Consider the following 16425-nt stretch of genomic DNA (forward strand, 5'->3'; position numbering starts at 1 on the left):
TGGTTTTTTTATTGCCTTATAAAACTAGATGATATTCCAAGAACATCTTGAAAACTTACTGTCTCAACCATGAACTATTTCCATGAAGTCTGGTTTCTTTCATTGGGCAGTAGTATTTCAAAACTATGATCTGGACTCATTGGATGCTCATTGTTACTGCTTGGTCTTTGTTTCTAGGTCTTTCCAGTGAATAGTACTAGGAAATAGAGATTGGGAATCACGGTTTTCAAGGATATAGGGGTGATAGAATATTCCATAATTACTCATTTATAACATAATATATCTGACAGTTTCACAATAGCAAAACTAATATATCTGTTACCAATATTACTGAAAAGAATAAACATTTTTAAATATGCTCTTCATTTATTGGTGATTATGCTCTCTATATCATCAGGTCGTATTGCCATTATGTACTATAACTTTCTTCCTTTTCATCATCTTCTTCTTCTTCTTTTTTTTTTTTTTTTGGAGGGGGGCAGGAGGGACACTGAAGGTGATGTCCAACAGTGCCGATTTTATTCCACATCTTACAAGCATTTGTAAGGCAGACCACAATAGGAGGAGTAATACATCAGTACCTAGTCAGATGACCGCAAGTTTCTATAACAAGTTTACATTAACTACAAGCAAACTTCATGATGCCAGGTGGTCTCGGCTAAAGCCATTAGCAAGACATCAGCCAGGGAGTAGGTTACGGGAGGTACAGAACAACAAGGACCAACTAAGATTGCATGACCCTGACCACATTGTTCCCTTCTGTAGGGGGAGTGTGTGGGAAGTCACGTAGGCGAGCGCACGACACATAGCACTGACCCTTTTCTCAGTGTTACCTCAACTTTCCCGTCTTTAACCTTGTCAAGGTGTCTGGACTTTGAAGGAGACACAAGTCAGGGCCTGGTTTGATCCTCGACTCCAACCATGCCGTAGCCTCCAACAGCTGGGATGGAGGGAGGCTTGCTTCAGGCTTCCATGAATCTGTCAGAGCTAACGGAGTTTTTTTCATCATCTTCTATTCTACAAGTTATTATTTAATGCTTATCTCCAGTTGTGTCAATATTCCTCTAATCATATTGAATCTTATGAATCTTATTCTCTAGTAGATTTCTCTGGAAAAACTCATGAGAACATTATTCTGAGTTTTTTCATGATGGTAATGTGTATTGTTTATGCTTGAACATTAGTTTTACCGGCTGTAAACTTCTTGGCTCTTATTTTATTTCCTTTAGTGTCTTTTTTTCTTCCTGGGTTAAAGTGTTGCTTTGTAAAATCTGTTGTAAAATCTGTTGATAAAATTCTTAAGTTACTTGACGTTTTGGCCCAGATGTTTTTCTTTTTAAAGTTCTGTAATTTTACTATAATATCTCTTGGTATTATTTTGTGTCCATATCCTCAAGTATGCATTGTATGCCTTCAACATACAGTTTTAAATCTTATTTTAGGAAAGTTTTCTTGAATTAGTTTTTAGTGTTTTTTTTTAAATGTTTTTAGTGTACAATTCTTTTTCTTGGGTTTTCTTCAGTGATTACTATTTTTTTTAATTATTTTTTTCAGTGATTACTATTTTATATAAAAGAACAGTTTATGTCACTTTTCCTAGAATCCTTTTATTTCTCATTAAATTTTTTTTGTATTTTGTGTTTTAGGATTAAACTCCTTTTCACATTACCTATCATGATAATTTACTCTTGTGCTCCTTTGTTTTTAAGTCTTTATGAAATATAATTTTTAAAAATTCTTTTTTGAGTTATGTTCTTACTTTTCTGAGTTTTTCCAGTTCTGATGTTGTTTTTCATGCCTTATGTAATTTACTTAATGCTTCTAGCTTTTTAGATTATAGTTATTATCAGTTTTGTGTTGCTGCTTTTCTGGTTTGCTTTAGTTGTGTAAAAGGTTGTGTTTTTTTTTTAGCCTTATAATAACGTGCATAAGATTTGAATCTGGAAACTTTCTCATGGGTCATTGGAGAGCATCTTTAACTTGACAGAATTGCTTTTGATTATGTTTGGCCAATCCTAAGTTCTGTCACTGTCCCTTACTCCTCCTTGAGCCTTCTCTTTCCATTGTTTCAGCTATACCTTTTCTGTTCGATTTTGTATTTATTCCCAACAGTTTCTTCTAGACCTTCCTGGACTTAGTATCCTAGCAGAAGTTGGGTGTTTGATTGTCTAGAGAAACTATGCCAGTTAGACTCCAGATTTGGAGAAACTACAGAAGAGCACATTATAAATGGGAAGTCTACTTTCTGGATCACGAGATATGTCCTTACTTTCTTTCCCATGTCCCTTTCCTTACCTATTTGTAGAACACTGGCAGTCAGAGGAGACTGGAGGACTCTTTTCTAAGAAACTGAATGACCAAGGAGAGCAACAGAGCCTTACATTCGAAGGTTTCCATATGTGCACAAGCAGGTGATGGCCCAGTTACATTACGGTGAAGCCCACTAGTTAACAAACCCCTCCTTAGACACAGTATTGTCCAGTCAGTGTCTCTGTGTTTCACTCTTATATGAGCAGTACTCGATTGCTACTTATTTTTTAAAAGCTGCTTTAGAAAGCTATTTGTACAAGAAATACCATGTTTCATTATGCTCTACCTGTTTAGGGAAAACTTTTCAATTATACAAAGTTTATACATATATAAAAAATAATATGCAGAGATCTTTGCAACTTGATTTTCCCTAGAAAACTACCTTCTTACGGTCAAATTTAAAATTTATGCTTGAGCTCTGGTGCTTCTTTAGACAATTTGTGTCATCTAGAAGTGATAGCACATCAGCTTCATAGACTATTACAGTGGTGGTTATCCTAGGAATTACTAATAGGGGAATAATCTCCAGGCATACCATGGATTCTCTTGTGTTTGAGTGGTGCCGCTTCATGTGCATGCTAACTGTTGGGAAGAAGGGATTTTCCCAGCTTCCTGCAGTGGTTTCTGTTATTGTTAGATCGTTATTGCTAGGTCTGGCAAATTAGTGAACCCAGTTGCTTTCCAGCGTTTTGCTCCCTACACCATACCTCTCTAACTATGCCTAATCTCCACCGTCTCAGTTTTGGAAGATGACTTCATTTTATGTTTTCTAGAGAAGTTTGGGGTGCCAAATATAAGTTCGATTTCTTTTCTTTATCTCAGAGATCTCTTTTTATGAGTTTTTTCCTTCTCTTTCTTCTGTTTCACAAGTAGTGTTTCCCTTTTTCTAAGGCTAAGTCTTTATCTTCTTAGCCCAACCTCTCCTTGTCTCTCTTGACATCCTTGACAGATTATTTCCAGTTCAATTACAACCCTGATCAAATTCCCCTCAAATTAAAAACAAACCAGCAAGATCTTCCCTTGACACTGCTGTTACTTCAAGGCTATATGCCATTCTTTTCACCTCCAAACCTCTCAAAATGTCAGTCTGTACCTGAATAGTACCTTTCTTCTTTTTTTTAAAACATCTTCCATTGTCATTGAATTTGTCTGTGACCCATTTAGCAAATTTAGCAGCTTCTTCTGTATTTTATTACTTGTCCTTTCTGCAGTATTTGGGAGTTGTCACTATCTTTCTATCTTTTTTATTTTTTAAACTTCACTTAAATTTGCCTTGCAGTACAAAATGTGGGAAATGCAGGAAAGTATAAAGGAGATAATAATCCATTGTAATACCACCTTTCAGAGATAACCAGTATTAAATTTGGCTCTATATCTGTTCCATCTTTTTTTAAAATGCATTAAACAAAAGCAGGTTCATACTGTATTTTTTTTTTAATTTTATTTATTTATTTATTTTAGAGAGGAAGTGTGTGGTGAACGGAAGAGGGGGAGGGAGAGGAAAAGGGAGAGAATGCCAAGCAGACTCTGTGCTGACCAAGGAGCCCAAGGTGGGGCTCTGTCTCATGACCCTGAGATCATGACCTGAGCTAAACCCAAAAGTCAGATGCTTAACTGACTGAGCCACCCAGGTGCCCCTGTATCTTTTTTTTTTTTTTGGTATCTGATTTATATTTCTATTTTAATATATTGTGAGTATATTTTTAAGTACTTACTCTGCTGCAGTATGAATAGTGGCTGTACAAACTGGTAGTGTTGAGACTGCCCAGGTTGGAATCCTGGCTCCCAGTTCTCCTAGCTGTGTGGCCTTGAGCAGAATACTACTCTGGGTTTCAATTTCCTCATCTAGAAAATGAAGGTAGCATTTTTTTCTAATACCTAGGGTGGTTGTCAGTAATAAATAAGATAATACATAAAAAAATAATTCTTGGCAATTAATAAATGTTAGCTATTATTACTATAAAATATGAATGTATTATATTTTACATAGATTATTTCTATTCTGTTTTGTTATCATTAAGAATGTTGTAAGACCATCCATATAGTCAAATGCACATCACAATTCTTGGTAGATTTTTACTGGTAAAACATAAAAATCTCTCAGTGAAATTAATATACTTATCATGCAGTTGATTCATTTAAAATGTACACATCAGTGGTTTTTAATACATTCACAAATATGTGTAACTATCACCACAGTCCTTTAGAACATTTTCATCCCCTCAAAGTGAAACCTCACACCCTTTAGTTATCAACTCCCTTCCATAATTTTATTACTTTAATATAGTATTTTATATTTATTCTGTTGTTATTTCATGGCCATTTGGTCGAGGATTTGGAAAGAGAAAATACAGTAGTCCCCCCCCAATCCACGATTTCACTTTTTGCAATTTCATTGACCTTTGGTAAACTGAGGTTGGGAAGCAGATGCCAGGGCAGTAGCCTAACACTATGTCATACTTAGAATGTATTTACTTGGCACTGTTCTAAGTGCTCTACCTACATTAACTCCTTTGATCTTCACCTTTCAGACACATGCTGTTATTGTCCCTATTTTACAGATTCATACAGATGAATCAGATGAGCGTAAGCAACTTTGGGTCAAAGTTATAATAGGTAAAATGGTGGAGCCAGGATTCTAACCTTGGTACTCATGCGGAGGACATGCTCCTAAACCCGTATTCTTCTCTTAATCCTCTCCTTCTAGAAGAATGGTAGGTGGATTTCAAATATCTTGACATCTTGGCTGTTCTATATTTAGAAGAACTATGAGGTCTCCAGTGCTTGATTGGAAAGAGAACTAAAATAAATATTGATGTCTGCCTCAGATGACGTGAGCTTCAGGTGGCTGTGTATTTATCATCTGGAGTAGGCCGCACATTGATTATCCTGCTCTACCACTCTAGAATCCAGGCCTCAGATGGGACAGTGGCCAGGCACAGTGCGCCTTCCCTGTGCACCCCAATAGAATGCCCATTTTAACCTGCACCCCTCCCTCCTTGCATACTATGAAACCCTGCCAGTCTTTGGAAGGCTAATTTAAATTTGGCCCCCAGTGATCTCTCCTGTGCTGTGAAGCAGCAGTCTTTGATACTTCTCAGATAATTATGTGTAGTGGTATGACAATATTTGTATTGTCATCTTGGTACTGTTGTTTAAGCTTTAATATATTTATATAATATATATGTTTATATTAATGTATTAATATGTTTATATTAATATATTTATGGCATAACTCCTCAAGTTGATTAAGTGTTACTTTCCAGAAGGGAACTGTGTCTTAAATGTTTTAAAATATACTATAGTGCCCTAAGGAGTATTACCAAGTGATCTTTTTTCCTTTCTCTTTCATTCTCTCTTGCCTGTTGATAATAGAGCTATTCTCTGCAATTTAAACATCTAACCTCACAAATATAGCCCGAAGTGCACATGACATGTTTTGCAGAAAGTGTTTAGTCCGTGGTCACGCTGTTGGATTATGTACATTATATTGGGATAGGTGCTTCTAATTGTCTGTCTGAAAATCTTCAAAACCTGTTGTTGCTTCTTTTTGAAATCTTACTTGATTGCCTTAGTTGTTGCTCATCCTGCTTATAAGCTCCTCCCTCACGTGTGTGACTCACCAGTTTAAAAGAAGGTGCTGTTCAGTAATTAACTACCTGCCTCTCATTACATAGAGATGAGAACTTAAATGCAGGCTTCCCAGTGAAAACTTTCTACCCTGTGTGTATACCCACCTATAGGCATGTAGCAACGCTGTCCGACACCCTGCCTTTGGAGGAGGTGTCTGTAGTCCATTTCCACTTCTGTTGGACTTCATTTGTTTGCATATCCCTGTATAAGTGGTGGATTTTATGTGGGTGCCGTTAATAAAAAATAATTTTATTTTCTGTAATTTCTAGAATGTCATTTGTTTAGTCTCATTGATGTTCACATTTGGATGAATGACAATTGGGTATTTAATGAATGTGGTTTTGTTTTTAGTAAATAATAATTAAGCCAAATACTTTATAAGATTAATCAGATTAAAGTCTGACATAACCAGTACATCCTTGAGGTGTTAAGTGTTACCCATTTTCATGACATATAATTAGTTTTTTGGGGAAACTACCTGTGTTTTAGAGGAATTCATTCTGTCCTTATTACCTTGCTTTAGCAATCCTGAATAATATGGGTATGCATTAATAGAAAATTAGGATCTGTTTTGAGAAAGAAATTTTAAAGCATTTTTCTATTTGCTAAATAGGACATTTGAGGGGCGCCTGGGTGGCTCAGTAGGTTAAGCCTCTGCCTTTGGCTCAGGTCATGATGCAAGGTCCTTGGTCCCTGCATCAGGCTCTCTGCTCAGCAGGGAGCCTTCTCCTCCCCCCGCCCCCCCAGCCCCTGTCTGCCTCTCTGCCTAACTTGTGATTTCTGTCTGTCAAATAAATAAAATCTTTTTAAAAACTTAAAAATAAATAAAATATTTGAAAATATTATGTTCTAATATATCAGTATAATTATATTTACTTCAATATCAAGTAAAACCTTTGTAAATTACATATAATACCAGTGATTTGCCAATATTTTTTAAAGCCCATATGTCTTCAGACTGATTATAATGCTCTGTTTCCGAAGCACAGCTATAATTTTTGACCATTTAAGCAAAATGTAATTTTTAATCCTGTTAAGCAGTCATAATTTACAGTTTCTAGGGGAAAAGTTTTTAAAATTTGCTAATGGAGAGATCTTTGAGACTTCCTTATAGATCTGTCAATATTTGATTTTAGTAACCGCTGCCAAACTGACATTGTTTACTAAAATTATGTGTGAAATTACAAGTCAACTGATAAAGTACATATTTTTTCCCAATTTTTTGTTTTACAGACTTTTAAATTAAAATTTGAACAGTTGGTAAAACCTATTTTGCTGGTAAATTTTTCTATTTCGATAATAAAAGCCTTTACATATTAACCTTTTACTTTATCTGCTTTCTTTCTTTACTCATAAAAACACATATGCATTTGGGATACCTGGGTGGTTCAGTCATTGGGCATCTGCCTTCAGCTCAGGCCCTGATCCCAGGGTCCTGGGATCGAGCCCGGCATGAGGCTCCCTACTCAGTGGGAAGTCCACTTCTCCCTCTCCCACTCTTCCCGTTTATGTTCTCTTTTTCACTGTATCTCTCTCTGTCAGATAAATTAATAAAATCTTAAAAAAAAAAAACCCACATACACCTTTTTTCTCATCATTTGAAAGTAATCTGCAAACATCTTAATACTTCACCCCTAAATATTTTAGCAAGTGTGTCCTAAGAACATGATTGTTCTTCCTTAAGAGCTACATTATCATAAGAGATTTAATACCAATATACTATTATGTAATATACTACCCTTACTTAAATTTTCTCTGTTTTCTTTCTAAAAATGTTCTCTATAGCTATTTTTATTTATTTATTTATTTATTTTTAAGTAGACTGCACAGCCAGCATGGGGCTTGAACTCACAGCCCTGAGGTCAAAAGTTGCATGTTCTACCAAGTGAGCCAGCCAGGTGCCCCTATTTTGATTTTTGATCCAGGAACCTGTTGAGGAATATATTTTGCATTTGGTTGTCATATTTCTTTAGTTTCCTTTAATTGAGAATAACTCACTATTTCCACTGCCCCTCATCCTCCCTCCCATCCCCCCTTACAATGGTCTTTTATTAAATCTTACCTTGTTTTTTTAAAAAAAATAGCATACCCCTCAATTTGCTGCTTGTATTTTTGTATTTCATGACTAGATTAAAGTTAAAATGTTTTGGAATGAATGCTATGTTGATAGCATTGTGTATTTTCTATTGGATTATATCAGGAGGGAAAATAAATTTTTTCATTTTTTTAAATTTTATAATAGCTTAGTGTTTGCTTTGATTTATTGCTACTAAAGATTTGTAATATTTTGTTCTTAAACATCAAAATAAAATTTCATAGCTCTTCACTCATAATTTAAAAAAATAAGTTATAATTCCAACAATATAGGAAGTGGTGTGATACCTGTATGCCTAATACCCAGATTTACAAAATATTAGCAGTTAACCATATTTACTTTAGATTAAAATAAAATTTTTATTCTAAAATCTATTCTGTTTACAAAGGTATATATAACATAGATGTGCATTTTAGAGTAATAATAATGAATGAATGCATCTGTCCCAGCATCCTATCCCAAGAAATGTAATGGCATCCTTTGAAACTCTCCAGGCTGCAGGACGATAGCTTGTCTCTTCCCAGAAGAAAGCATCATCCTAAGTTTGGTGTTACTCCATTACCTTTCCTTACATTTTCCCACTTTTGTATTTTTCCTTTAATATACTTTTTAAAAAATACTTCCTATTTTTGAGTTTTATATTCATGGAATCACACTGTATATATATATATTCTTCTTGGACTTTTTCTTTTTTGTTCAACATTATGATTTTGAGATTTCATTATTGTTAACATACTTATCTGAGGTACATCCCTTTTCACTACTATGTGTTGGCTCCATTATATGAATATATTACATTTTATGCATTTTACTATTGTTGGACACTTGGGTTTCCTCTGACTTTTTGCTATTAAGAAAATGCTGCTGTGAATTTTCTTGTGCTTGCTTCTTGGTAGATATATGCAAAAGGTCCCCTGGGTTATATACCCAGAGCTAGAATTTTTGGGTCTTTGGGTATGTACATTGTCTCCTTTGCCACATGGTGGCAAAAAAGATTTTTTTTGTAACCAGCTGTCCTTTGAGCCAGGTAAGGAATTCAAGAGGAACAGTTTTGAGAGAGGATCTTGTTAGAAATGTTGAGGTGTTTACAGTTCTTAGCTCCCCCCATTTCTGTTTTTTCCTGAGTTGACTAATTGAGGTATCCTACCTTTCTCTTATTCTTGAAGTGGTCCTTTAAAAATACCACATTAAAAATATATATAATCACATCATAAAAATGACTGGATCATAATGGAAGATGTGTTCAGTTTTTATACCTTCAGTTTCAGGCTGTCCTATGCTGCCTTTTTATTTCTGTAGACCCTGAAACACAGAGCTGCATTAAATTAGTTTTCTGATTCTCAGGAATAATGTAAATGAAAAGCAAATGGGGAGCCTGGGTGGCTCAGTCAGTTAAGCATCTGCTTTTTTTGACTCAGGTCATGATCTCAGGGTCCCGGGATCAAGCCCCATATTGGGGTCTGTGCTTTGTGGGGAGCCTGCTTCTCCCTTTCCCTCTGCCGCTACCCCTGCTTGTGTTCTCTATCTCTGTCAAATAAATAAATAAATAAATAAATCTTTAAAAAAAAAAAAAAAGAAAAAAAGAGAAGTGGATAGAGGGGGCTAGTACTATGTTAGCAGATGTGCATTTTAGATAGCTGTTAGCTGAGGAAGAAACTTAAAAATAGGGATGCAAGCTAAAATTTAAAACAAGCAAGCAAGTGCACAAATAAATAAACCCAGCACTCTTCTGGGACCATTTAGAAATGGGACAAATAGCACTATGTATTAATTAGTCCCTGATGATTTCACTGTATTGTAGCATAACTCTGTAATTGGTGTTCATAATGTTAATTCTAAATAGTATTTACACTTCACTGAGAAGAAGAAACAATGCATGTTTTTAGAAAAATTGGTGAACTTTTAGCAATCTAACATCAATTCCTGGAATGCCTGGGTGGTTCATTCAGGTGGGGTGGATTCTTGATCTCAGTGAGTTCAGCCTCATAGAGGGCTCCATGCTGAGCATGGAGACTACTTAAAAAAATAAATAAAATCAATTCCTGATAATTCTTGAGAGTAGAAGTTTTCTTCTTTATGCAACATAGTGAAACTATCCAGAGGAACTTGCCCCAGGGTACTTTACCTATCAGCTAATAAAATAAATGTTCTGTTGATAATTTTTTTTATCATTTTATAGGAAATAAATGGATGATACATATTTCTCCACTGACTGAATTAGGTTTACTTGGAAAGTGGAAGATGTATTGAGTAATTTAAATGTCTATGATTACTGGGTAAATTGTCTAATAAGTTGGAGAGAAAATTAAAGTGGTAAAGAAGTGGTTTTCATACTTCTTTTCAGGAAAGATAAATTGAAAAGAATATATGGGTAGATGACTATTTGGGGTTCATCCTGATGCAGGTGGCTGTTTCAGACTTGCTGTGCTTATTACTCTCAGAACAGATGACACTCATGTCATAGTAGTCACTGCTTCCCAGACCCAGAGGGTGAGGGATACAGAGAACTGAAGACCCGGAATTTGGTTTAGGAACTATTGGTTTCTTTAGACTTCTGTTATGGAGGCTCCTCATTTCCTTAGGATACTTGAAACCACTGCAGAATTGAAGTTCCCTAGCTGATTTAAAAGAAAGAATGTATCTTGAGTCGTCTGAACCATTGCTTTGTTATTCAAAATCTAATTTAAAGCAGAGGTAAAACATTTTTAGGAAATAGGGTTTAAAATTTTTTTAATTACTTAAAAATAATTATAGATTCATAGGAAATTGCAAAAATAGTAGGGAGAGGTCCCTTATATGCTTCACCTTCCTCCAGTGGTTACTTAATGCTACTTGATGTAGTGTCCAAACAGAAACTGACATTGGTTCATTTTATATGTATAGTGCTGTGCCATTTAAACATACATTTAGATTTTGTTGAACCAGCTCAGCATCAAGACATAGATCCTGTCACACAGAGGTCTCCCTTGTGCTGCACATACACGTGTCCCCCATCATCTGTATGATTTTTGTCATTTTGAGAGTGTTTTATAAGTGGAATCATATAGTATGTGACCTTTTTGCACTCAGCCTAATCCTTTGAGATTCACCCAAGTTGTTTTGTGTGTCACTAGTTTAGCCCTTTTTATTGCTGAGTAGAATTTTGTTGTGTGGTTGCACCACAGTTTAACCATTCACCTTTTGAAGGACGTTTTGTTTTCCCCGGTTTTTGGCGATTAAAAATAAAACTGCTAATATTCATGTTTATTTCTTTGCAACCCTAAGCGTGTTTGGTTACATGTCATTGTGTATTTCATTTCTTTAAAGAAACTTCCAAACTATTTTCCAAAGTGGCTGTGCCATTTTACGTTCTCACCAGCAATGTCTGAAAGCTGCACTTTCTTCATATTGCGAGCATTTAGTATCGTCACTGTTTTTTATTTTAGTTGTTCCAGTAGGTGTGTGGTGGTATCTCAGTGGGGTCTTAATTTGCATTTCCCTGATGGCTAGTGTTGTTAAGCTTTTCATATACTGATTTGCCATCCAGATATCTTCTTCAGTGAAATCTCTTTTCATATTCTTTTGCCCAATTTCTTGGTGATTTTTTTTTTAACTTTTAATTTTGAGATTTGGTATATTCTAGTTGGGTCCTTTGTCACATGTATGGCTGGCAAACATTGTCTCACATCGTGTGTCTTGTCTTTTCATCTTTTTAACATGGCCTTTTGCAGAAGGATATTTTTAATTTTGATGAATTCTAATTTACCTCCTTTTTTCCTTTTGTGGATCATCATTTTGGTGTCTTTCTCCATTCCCACCCTCCACTCCCAGTCCCAGACAACCATTAATCTATTTTCTGTCTCTGTGAAATTCCGTATTTTGATTGTTTGATTTGGGTATGTTGATTGATTGATTTCTTCTAATATTTAGTACTTTGAAAATATGTATCTAATTCAAAAGAAGCATCTGGATTGTGATATAAATTTAGGTGAGTTATTATTTTATTGTATAAATATAACATTTGAATTTATGGAAGCAAATGGTGTATTGGTTTCTGAATCACGGTATTTGCTGGGTTACTTTTGGTAATTGAAAACTGGTTAAACAATAAAAGGATTTAATGTAATTTAATAAAAAGGTCCAATGTAATGATATCATTTTAGGATTTATTCAAGCATTACAATAGCACCAAAGGCCCAGATTCTTTCTGTCTTAATGTAGCCATTCTAAATCTGTTGGGTTGTCCTTCTAGGCTGTCACCTTCTCATGGTTCTGATGGCTGCCATCATGCTACTTGGCACATTCAAACCCAGAGTTCCCTGGGAAAAAAAGGTGATGGGGAGGATGTTTTCACCTAGATGTCTTTTTTTTAAATTAGGCATAAAACCTTTCCCAGAAACGCTTTTCCCAGTGCTTAGTTTTCTAGCAAACTTACTCTTTTGTCTTACTGGCTGGAATTGCATCAGATGCTTATAGCAAAACTACTGATTGGCAGGAAGAATGGAAATGGCCACAAATGGCTTAGGTCAGAGTCTTCTCACCCTGGTGTTAAGAATCTTTTTCACCTGTCTCTTTTGGAAGAAGCTTTTTCCCCTTGTCTTTTGGTTGTCTGATATAATTAAGATAGGTAAGTTTTCTAGACAAGCCAGTTTCTCATATCATTGAGTTCAGTACTTGAGATTGCCAGTATTTGTTGAAATCCTACTCTATGTCATCGGCTATGCTAGATTCTGGGATTACAACAGTGAATAAAAATTTGAAGTTTGGTATGGAAATATGTGTAAGCATCAGAGTGCTGTGATGAGAATTGTGTACTGTAGTTCATTTGTATTACCGGTTTAATATTGTTGCTTATGTCTTTGGTTTTATGAGAAAGGCATCTTAAGTTTCAAAATCAAGCTTACATTCAATTTATAAGTGGTCTTTTAGAACATAACCCGTCCATAAGTTGACCCTCCGTTTCTGTGTTCTCTGGTTACCTGCTTTATTACAGAAGTGCATGATAAGCCTAAATTACACTGTTCGCTTGAATTACTTACAGCTAAAACTGTGTTATCGTTTTCTGAAGCATGATGTTTGAATTTTCCAGTTTAATGTACCAAAAGTTTTAACAGTAATGCCTTTAGTTTAAGAGCCCAGCTGGGATGTTTTGTCAAGTATTCTGTAGTTTGGTTCTGATTTTTTAAAAGCATTATATGAATGCAGTGATAGTGTTAACAGCAATACTTGTATGGTATTTGTGGTACTTCTTGTGTGTGCTTAGGGAGGAGAAATGCAGTTGAGGAGGACAGTATTTGGAGTGGTGGAAAGAAAAAGAATGCAGTCAGTATTGCTGATTTTGTGACTACTAGGAAATGACTATTTTTTGACATCTGGAACAAACTTAAAAGTAATCTTAAGTTTTGTCTTAGACTAGCATATTTATCAAATCATATGTACATTGTTCTTTTCTATAAAGCAAATCTTACTAATATAGAAGTGAATGGGGGTATTCCAGCACCTCAGAGTGAGAGATAACTGAAATATCCACAGTTGATATTTGTCACTGATGGGTTCTGTATGGTTAATGAGCTTTTAAGTACCTTGGTGGTTTAAATAATGACTTCACTAATTTTGAAAACCAAGAAGGATTGTACATTTTGATGGCAAATAAAGATATTTTGTAAAGATAATGTGGGACTAAAATGCACTTTTCAGGTTTGTTTACAAATATTTATGAACTTTAAGAAAATTCTGATGTTAGCTCAATTATAAAATACTAGAATATATCTAGAAAGGTTTGATTTTTTTTCACTTATTCTGTTGTTAAGAAGACCCAATGTATTATTAAAAGAATTACCTTTTCCTTAATGTGTTTTCTAGAACTAATGGGCTTGAAAGTTTTAGACACAAAATCTTTGATAAAAATATTATTATACTTGTTTAGTGTTCGGTTTTGACTAGATCTTTGTGGTTGTTAACACACGTTCTTATTGTTTTAATAAGTAGTCCATGGGTAAACAATAGCTAGATGGTTTACATGTTAATTTTATCTGATCCATTAGAAATAACTGGTAGAATTAGAATCCATGTATATGTGTGTATATATATATATATATAGAGAGAGAGAGAGAGAGAGAGAGAGATTTATTTATTTGACAGAGGGAGACACAGTGAGAGAGGGAACACAAGCAGGGGGAGTGGGAGAGGGAGAAGCAGGCTTCCCTGTCATGCAGGGAGCCCTGTGTGGGGCTCGATTCTAGGACCCCAGGATCATGACCAGAGCCGAAGGCAGAGGCTCAACGACTGAGCCACCCAGGTGCCCCAGGCCATATTTTTTTAAACACGGTCTTTTGATGGCTTGCTTTAACCTTTATGAGGAAGGGTTAATCTGAACTTTGTTTAATATAGTGATTGCCTTCCCTCTTTTCTTCACATATACTGTTAGGGAAGAATAGTGTTATTGGCAAAGAGTGACTTTGGAGGAAGATATTTGTCATTTCTAACATGAAAACACAATGCATTTATTTTTTGATTATAAAAGGGAAATGTTTTAAGACTGTGAACAACTCAGGGAAAAAAATCATTAAACACCGTATCTCCATTCCTGCCCTCATTTCTTCTCTGAGTGATGGTCTAAGAGTTTTATAGTCCTGTGAGTACCCTGAAAAATGTTACAAACCAGTTAAGTTGTGGGTAACTGGTGCATTGAGAAGACTATTTAAGGCTCCTAAGTGCAGACAAAGCATTACTAATTGCTTTCAGGGTCAGTCTGTCTTTAGTTGGACCATGAAAGATTTAGCATGGTCCTATGGCAGCCTGTCTGCTGAGTGGAGACTCTTGTCTTTAAGAAAGGCTGCTATCTGATATGCTAGACCGTTTCAGATTGCCCCAGTTTACATTAATTCAGTCATTATTGCCAAGACTACTAAACCTCAGTGTGACACAAGTGATACTTCTAAATGGACTTGAAGACAAAGGCATTTTGACCTTGCAGTGGGACATAGGTAGTGTTCATACAGCTTAAAATTTTTCCTTTGTAGACTATGAAACAATACTTTGCTATTTGAAGTTTCAGTTAAAAATAGATTCAATAAAATTATTTTTTAAATCTCTAAGTAAACAACATGCCTTTTTAAATTAAAATTTTTTTATTGTTTCCCTCTTTTATATTTTTGAACTCCCTGTTTTAAAGCAGGGGAACTAAATGTCAGTGGTAACATAGTTGTAACCTATCCCCTGAGTTTAGACCATGCAGTGCCATTAATTCCTGACCCCTCCAGTCCTTAATATTCTAGGTGGAAGGTTGACTGAAATTAAAACTGCTTACTGAGATTTTGTGATAAAAAGTGAAAATAAGGATATTAGGTGGGTGGTCAAATGTATTTTTGCCTAAGCATGAATTTGAATATCGTAGAATTGTAAATTTTAGTGCTGCTTCTAGCTGTTCATGTTTTTTCAAGCCAATATAGAAATTTTACATGCAAGTAATTTTTTCCACAGAGCTATTGTTACATTTGTGAAGTTGAAAATACGCAAAATGGGAAACTTCTTTGGGTAGAGGTTGGGAAAATGGTAAAGTGGCATATTAAAATACTTTAGAATTTTCATTGACTTTACATTGAAAATGTTTAATTTTACACCTGACAAATGTTCAGTATTGTTTTTTCATGTTTCTTTTAGTCTAAGTTAGTTCCTTTTTTTTTTAAACAGATTTATGAAAATATGCATCAGTTTAATACTGTCTTGGAATTCATGAGATGGAAGCATAGGTCAAAGCAGTTTGGAGAAAACTGGAAGTACAGTTTTATCTAGCCACATCTCTGAGGTAAGAAAAAGACTTTTAAGAAAATAACTAGAATAATATATACAATTTTCATTTGTTAACAATTGAAAATAGTCTGGGAAGGTGGGAGGGTGGATGGGCTAACTGGGAGATGGGCATGAAGAAGAAGAGCACGTGTTGGGGTGAGCAACTGGGCGTTGTGTGTAAGTGACGAATCACCAGATTCTACTCCTGAAACCAGTACCTCACTTTATGGTAACTGACATGAATGTAAATAAAATCTTGGAAGGAAGAAAAAAATTGAAAATAGTCCTTCTGTTTGTATTATTGCTACAACTTTATTTTAGCTTCTTTAGTTTCTTTAATGACTCCTTATGAGTTCATAAGTAGATCTAATATATTTTTCTCTTCTTATAAATGTTGAACCTCTTCAGGAATAAAAGGTACTTATTACTGATATCACTTCCTTCACTCTAATTATAGAAAATGAGCATTAGATGATATATAGAGATATATTTATTCTCTCTAAAGATGACCAAGCAGAGTTCAGAATGGTGGATTGTAGTCCCACATCAGGCTCCCAGCTCCATGGGGAGTCTGCTTCGCTCCCTGACCTTCTCCTCGCTCATGCTCTCTCTCACTG

The 16425-nt window shown here is 35.2% G+C and overlaps 1 protein-coding gene across 1 annotated transcript in view; it reads left to right on the top strand.

Annotated features, from left to right (window-relative positions):
* The window catches only part of BMPR1A (bone morphogenetic protein receptor type 1A), a 139961-nt gene that overhangs the window by 62363 nt on the left and 61173 nt on the right, over window positions 1-16425 (top strand). Inside the window, exon 2 of the mRNA XM_044239983.1 lies at window positions 15710-15824. The gene's annotated coding sequence lies outside the window, so the exon portion shown is untranslated. The remainder of the gene's footprint in view (window positions 1-15709; window positions 15825-16425) is intronic.

This window comes from Neovison vison, chromosome 2 (genome assembly GCF_020171115.1).
Source record: "Neovison vison isolate M4711 chromosome 2, ASM_NN_V1, whole genome shotgun sequence".
NCBI classification, from domain to species: domain Eukaryota; kingdom Metazoa; phylum Chordata; class Mammalia; order Carnivora; family Mustelidae; genus Neogale; species Neogale vison.